Here is a 7,900-nt window from a genome sequence, read left to right on the forward strand (position 1 = left end):
GCTGCTAATATTAATATTCATAAACTATCCTTTACTTCTTTACTTTCTCTTTGATTGCACGAACACAGAAAGTTCATTTTTTACCATTACATTATAAATGTACAACTTTTAGCACAATGACAATATTTCTTTTCCTTTTCACTTTGTGTGAATAAAATTTTAAAACTGTTTGTTGTTTGCCACTGTTTACAGCAGTTTTCCATCCATTCATCTGGGCTTAAGAGACCACATTTTTGTTCTAACTTGGATCCCAGTACATGTTTGCAAGATATTCAGTGCTCTAAACTGCTTGTTTCAGGCATGTTTGGAATCAGGAAATGTGCACTGTCAAAACAGATGTATTATAAACAACATATACTGTCCTCAACTGAACACATCTGTTACTTTTAACACAAAATATATTGTGTCATTGTATCATTGAGGCCTAAGACAAATTAATTATGAATTTTTTTCAGCATTTGTAAGAAAGACTTTTGTGATACAAATTCAAAAATTTTTACCGCCCAGCAGAAGTTTAGACCTTTGTTGTAAGGTCTTTCCATAATTTCTCATAACACTTCTCCAGAATTAGGATCTGTCTTAAGCCCAGGGACTGGTCTACTCATTGAGTGTGGGTCTTCTCAGACCACACATTTTTATCTATGTGTTAAAGTTATGCTGTGAAACCTTGCAAAGTAGGGGTTGTACGATTTTTTTATGATGGGTGGGACATGAGAGCAAATGTGAAAGTTTATAAGTATATTATTTTATCTCTTTGTGTGTGTGTGTGTGTGTGTGTGTGTGTGTGTGTGTGTGTGTGACAGAGAGATATATATAAATATATATATATAAATTCATGATGTACGGACCACCACAAATGCTCCAAAAGTGCTTGGAAAAAAATCTACTTCCATTAGCTTCCATTCAAAACTAAGAATGTTTCTTTCCTTCTCCTGTAAAGTTTAAAATTTTGGAGATACAAGCTTTTCTTCTGACAACAGCTATATATATATATATATATATATATATATATATATGTGTATATATATATATATATAATGTAAAGTGTGTTTGTGTGTGTAATCTTGCAGTATATTGTGTTTTAATATGGGACTGGTGTGTTTTATGTGAGTGATGGTGTTAATGCTGATTTTGTTCTTGTGTCGAATATAATTGTGATAAGTGTGAGTTCACGTTTGATGATTCTTTCCATTCTCTTTCTATTACAGCATCTGAACATCATCCAGCTGATCTACTCTCAAACACTGAGGGTTTTTAGGAGAGGATGAAGTCTTAATACAAATGTAAACACACACAACCACACATAGTATTAGGGCTGTCAGATTGTATTAGAAATCAAATTAAATTTTTTTATTGTTGTTTTTACATCAAATATATGAATATATTTGAATTCTGAGTACATTATATCTCAAAACAAATTCATACATTAATTTGCAAAGAAAATATCTAAGAAGATATACAAATGCAATAAACACCAGTTTTCCAAGTCAATATTATGTTAAGCAAGCCCAAAAGCACACAATGTTTAAACCAGTCATTCTCAGCCTGGGGGGTCACAACTTATGAGAGAGAGGTCCACGCTAAGGCATTTTTATCAATTATTTTTCCCTTGAATCTCTATATTTATATTTCTAAGTGATTTTAATTTTTATTACAAGCTAATAATTACGACTGTGCTGAAAGTATGAGAACACACACTATAGTGAAAGTAAAAGTCTGTAACCGGCACAGCTGGCTGCAGTAGATGTGTAGCAGCTGATGGATTTTTGCAAATATGCCTAGTGCACCTAAAACTCTGTACAATTCTAATGAAGGCCAAAATAAATCATTGTTTTGTTTGTTTATAGTCAGTAATGGTATGTTCTTTCTTCCATTTTGTAGTCATCATGTGATATAATGTTAGTAACTAATCAGCCTGGAACATAATAGGATCCGCAGCCAAAACTTTAACCATTCTAATAGACGTTTCTGCATTCAAATGTGTTTTTTTCTCTTCAATTTCAACAAAAAAAATGTTGTATTAACAAAATTTGCGTAACATGAGCTCAATGCTCTATACCAGTGGAAATATAGTCCATCTAAAGACTGTCTTCTTTGGTCAGACCCATTGTTGAATTGAACCAGTGGGCCGAGCCACAAGAGTTCATCTTTATATCAGTGAACTGATTCCAGTCTACATCACAATAGCTCTAACTCTAGAACTCACATTCACCCTCTATACGCATATTGTCTCATTTACATATCATTTACATATGTAAGATAGACCTGTGAGTGCCCCCCCCTCTCTCTCTGTTATCTCTCCATTCATGTTTTTAACTCTTTTAAACAGATATTTCATTGAATTTCTTTAATTGGTTCTATTTGAGCCTTTTTGTTAGTTAAGCCTCTCTGTGTGATGCAATATGCATAAACACGTGTTGACGTGTTGAATTGATTTTTCTGTTTTATTAAATAAAACTTTCATTAATCACCTTCATTCATTTTCTTCATTGTTTTCCCTTTCTTTTCTGCTCTTGAAATGCTGGAGACAGTACCAGCCCTTTATTAATCCTATTGATTAGTCCTGTTTAGTGCTAAAATGATGGAGATATTTGTGATTAAATGTTCCTGACCCTCATCCTGTTTGAAAAGCAGCTCGTGGTTCACCTCTGGTTCTGTTTGGGTTCATTAGCATTCAGTGGTCTGTTATGCTGTAGGAAAAGCTCCTTATAGCGGAAAACAGATGAGAGGGAAAAGTGCTTTAGTTTTGATTAGTAGCTGCAGTTTGTCCAGTTTATTACACAGAGATAGAAATATTAATAAGCAGTGTCACCTGCCACCATCAGGTGACTTCCAGATGCAGAAACATTGGGGTTCAATCAGTCACCATGTGTCTGCATCTGGAACTGCATGCAATTATTTAGTATTAAAGCGAAAAAAAAAATGCTTGTTCTCATGAAATGGCATTAGCCTGACTGCAGCAGGGAGAGCAAATTAGTAAAGTAAGTTAGTGCAGTGGTTTGGAGTCTTTGATAGTTTTTCTTACCATGCCTATACACCACCTAGGGGTATATCTTTCAGATCCAATCGAGCTCCACCCGCTGAACTTTTACTGAATTTATTTACCTTTGTCTGTGCTTAGTGCTCCTATTTTGGTGCTGTTACCAAACCAACACTGATGTTTCTATCTAGAAGATCTCTACTACATTTAAAAGTCTGTATGTAATGTTGTTGTATTGTGTTTTTGCTTTTTTGCAGTCTGCATTTCAACATGCTTTTCAGTCATTACTTCATTTTACCTTCAGTGTGATGAGTGCAAATGTGCAATATTTATTTTTGCTACTGAAAGCAATATTTATCTCAAACATTAGAGTACAATATTTATTTTGCTACTAGAGTGCAGTATTTAGTTTAGTCAGTAGAGTGCAGTTTTTATTTAACACACTAGAGAGCAGTATTTCTTTGCCACTAGAGTGCAGATATTCTTATATTCTTCATTTCATAATTGTTCTGTATTCTAGCACATATTTCTGTGCTCGAATACAGAACAATTATGAAATGCTACATAAGATTTCATGAAGATATTTTTTGGCCTTACCATCCCATATTTCACAATAGCTATTGGAAATATTTTACTTGATCCCCAGGCTCTCCGCCACTCCCTGAACTGGAGCTTTTGGAATTAGCCCACTACAGAAGAGCACTCTCTTTAACATTATGATAAAGATGAAATGCATTCACAATACTACTATGTACAGATACAATACACTGTATTTATAATTGATCTTAATATTAATTTTAGTTAGTTATTGGCCTACTTCCAACTTTTAAAAATGCTTCTGAGAAAATAGACCTACTTCACATTAAATTTATTATGTAGGAAATGGCTGCGTCACATTGATATCATAATTCTTCACCTGCTGACCTGCTGGCTATTTGAATCCATCTCTGTAAAGTTGCCCTCCCCTCAGCTGCCTCACTCAGCTCCTTCTCTCTGTTTAATTCTCCTCCTTTCACAGTGCCTACTGCAATTTACAAATTAACATTACATTAAAAAATATGCATTACATTTTAACCAGTCTGAACTTTAAAATTACAAGCTATCATCTCAAAATGAAAAATAAGGCAACTTCTATCAGCTACCTCTGTAAATAAAGCATGTTCAAGAACACGTCACAAGCTAGAAAAAAGCTAATGTTCAAGTTATCTATGTTAGCCAGCTAGCTAGCTAGCTAAGATTGGTTCATGTGAAAGCATAATATAAGGCAATATTGTGTGAAGTGATGCAAATGTGACAAGCTGCACATTGTTGAGATTTTTATTCACAGAGAATCCCATTGATTATACCATTGATTGTTAATCAATTTCACAGCATCAAAAGACTCAAATGGATCCCTCACACAACCTCAACAACAAGTTTGGACACTACAGGGTCACATGACAGGGGTCATAGGGCATCACTTTGTGTTACTTTTTTCACTGCTCTGGTATTTATGCAGACACAGCACTATTATTAGGGTTCAAGCATGCAATGCATTGAACCCTATTGTAATTGTTAAGATTTTTGCCCTGAAACAGAACGCACAGCCCAAACCGTAAGTCCTAGAGACACCAAACTTGATCAATAGGTAGCAGTCCCTCCCGCTACTCAGGCGCAAGGAATCAGCCCAGTTGGCCACAAGGGGGCGCTATAGCACAGGTCAACGCGTTTGGGTCTATAACTCCTAGACCAGATTTTTGCCAGACAAGCCATAATTTTTTCCTAGTTCCTTGGGTCCAAACAAACAACTTTGCCCTTTGAACCATTTAGCTCAGCCCACTTAGATTTTGAGCTAATTTGCATAATATGCGAAACCTACTTTTGCAAACTAGTCCTACAATTTTCACCCAATCCCCATGTAGTTGGTGTCAAAAGATTCAGAAGAGCCTAAACCTCAATAATTATCAAAAATATTTTGGCTTCTCTAAACAACATGGCTGCCATATGCAAATGAACCCTTCTGGATAAATTCAAAATAATTCAGAATTAATTTAAAATTCTGTAACTCGACAACCCTTCAGCCAAAAAAATTCAAACTTGACGGAAACATTTGGGAGAAGATTCTGAATTAGCCATTCGATTTTTGTGCGCATATATAATTAGGGGGCGGAGTTAACACTACATGGCTCTTTCTCAGCATCCCTACATCCGATCAGGGTGAAACTTTGCAGACTATAAGTGAATCCATAAGGACAATTTGATTCATTGAAATATATGGTCGCCATCAGCCAATCAGCATTTAGCAGGCTTTTGACAGGCTTAACATTGACCAATCATCATGAAACTTGAATAATCTCTACATATAGCCACTTTCTAACAACCAATCAAGTTTAAAAAATTTGACCACAGGGGGGCGCTATTCATAAAATTTACATATTATTACATATTATTACTATTTTATTACAAGTTTGCTTGAAAATCCTTGTGTATCATATGTAGTACATTATTCCAAAAAATTAGCAAATTCATATTTATTACAAAACTGCATAGTTTTTTGTAATCAGTAACTGTTTAAAAAGCTTACTTTTCAAACTAGTCCCTGGATTTTGATCCAATATTTTCGAACTTGGTCTGGAAAAATTCTTTGGCATGTGTAGGTAAATAATTATCAAAAACATGTTGACTTTTCTACTCAGGGTCGTGTGGATCAATCAATTAATTACTGCAACCATGGCATTGTTAGCTTGATTAGCTATAACTCAACAATCATTGATCAGATCATCTCCAAACTTTAAGGGCCTTTACATATTTGGACTGTAATGGTGTATGCCATTTTGGTCCAGATTGGCCTTTAGGGGGCGCTTTAGCACTCAAAAACACTTAAAAATCAATTAAATTGCTATTACAATATTATGACAAGGTCGACAAATAAACAAATGGTGCCGTACGACTCAGTTCACTCACATGAACAATTTTCTAAGTACATGTTCTTTGTACTGTTTGTCTGGTATTTTGGCTTATTCATTCGAAGACTACATTATACAAAGGCTTATTATACAAAGGTCAAAAGGTCAATCTGACCAAAACTTGGTAAACATCTTTGGATATGGTCCCTGATCAAGAATCACACCATATTGTGGCCTTTTCACTAATTCTGACCCACTTTCACTGAGCTCATACTTTACTTTAGTCCTATGTTTCAACTTTTCATCTGTTTCAACTTTACTCATATTTTTGCCTGTAACTTTTGATCAGAGTGATATAGAGACAAAATTATTTTTTCTTCTGATTCCTTGGGACTTGCTGAACAAGTGCACCCCAGTCACTTTTTGAGCTAATTTGCATAATGTGAAAAACCTATTCTTGCGAACTAGTCTCTGGATTTTTTGCCAATTTTCATCAAATTAGTATCATAAGATTCAGAAGACACTGATCCTTAATAATTATCAAAAACATTTTGACTCTTCCACTCAGTGATTGAGGATCAATCAATTACTTACTGCAACCATGGCATTGCTAGATTGATTTGCTATAACTCAACAGTCATTGGTCACATCCTCTCCAAACTTTAAGGATATTTACATATTTAGACTTTAATGATGTCTGCCAATTTTGGTCCAGATTGGCCTTTAGTGGGCGCTTTAGCACTCCCAAACACTTAAAAATCAATTAAAATGCTATTACAATGTTGTTACAAGATCGACATAAAAACAATTGGTGCCATGTGACTCAGTTCATGCACATTAACAACTTTCTAATTACATGTTATGTCAAAAATTGCACTGCTTGTCTTTTATTTTGGCTTATTCATTCAAAGATTTCACTATACAAAGACTTATTATACAAAGGTCAAAAGGTCATTCTGACCAAAACTTGGTGAACCTCTTTGGATATGGTCCCTGATCAAGAATGCTACCATGCTGTGGCCTTTTCACTAATTCTGACCCACTTTCACTGAGCTCCTCACACCAATAGGGCCTCTTATGAGTGCATTGGGCCTCATTATGGCCTACATCAAATCAATGGCTTAAATATAGAATCAATCCACTGTCCAAGTCCTACTATGTGAGAAATGCTGCCATTAGTCATGTAGTTTTGACATCTATGTTGACAACCTCTTGGATGTTCTACAAACCAGTGTAGATCAATAGGAATGCAAACCTATAATGTGTTTAAAACACCACTGCTTGTTGTTCATGGCAACTGAAGGCCTTTTGATGAACTGACATCCTTTCAGTTCTATTCACTCTACCTATGAATAAGACCAACAGCTTGAGGCCTTTTTAGGCCTAATGGGCTAAACCTGCAGGAGGGCCCATACTGCTGTTGCATGCTTGAACCCGCTCATTGCCGCTTACGGCTATATTTATTATTATTATTATTATTATTATTATTATTATTATTAGTATTATTGTTGTTGCCTTCCAGAAGGACAGCTCCGCCAAAGAGGGTAAATGGGCTTTTGTTTGGGCAATTTTACCTGGACCTTGTGCACATCCTTGAACCTATTCTTTGTATACAAATTGCTTGATTGGATAAAAAGCTGTTTAAACTGCTTAGTAACACATTAAAATACTTGCATTCTTTGACATTTTCTGTCCAGGAATGGGATGTTTTCTGGATAGGCATTCAAAAACCTGGACAATCCAGGAAAATCATAGATGGGTGGCAACCGCCGTCATACAAAGTTACGAACACAAACACTTCTGCTGTAATATTTTCAGCCTGTATCCTTATATACATTCTGTAAAGTCTTTTGGGTGAAACTCGGTCTTTGTTCAAACAGGGAGCTCAAATCTGATTTTTCAGGGTATCCGATTTGAGCAGGACAGATTTTCTGAAGTCTGAATGGTAAAAAGTCATATTCAAGCTACAAATTTCATGTTGTTTCAAATCTAATTCAAATTGCACTTCTGGATATGCAACTTAGTTTGACCAGTC

This window comes from Colossoma macropomum, unplaced genomic scaffold (genome assembly GCF_904425465.1).
Source record: "Colossoma macropomum unplaced genomic scaffold, Colossoma_macropomum, whole genome shotgun sequence".
In the NCBI taxonomy this organism is placed as follows: Eukaryota; Metazoa; Chordata; class Actinopteri; order Characiformes; family Serrasalmidae; genus Colossoma; species Colossoma macropomum.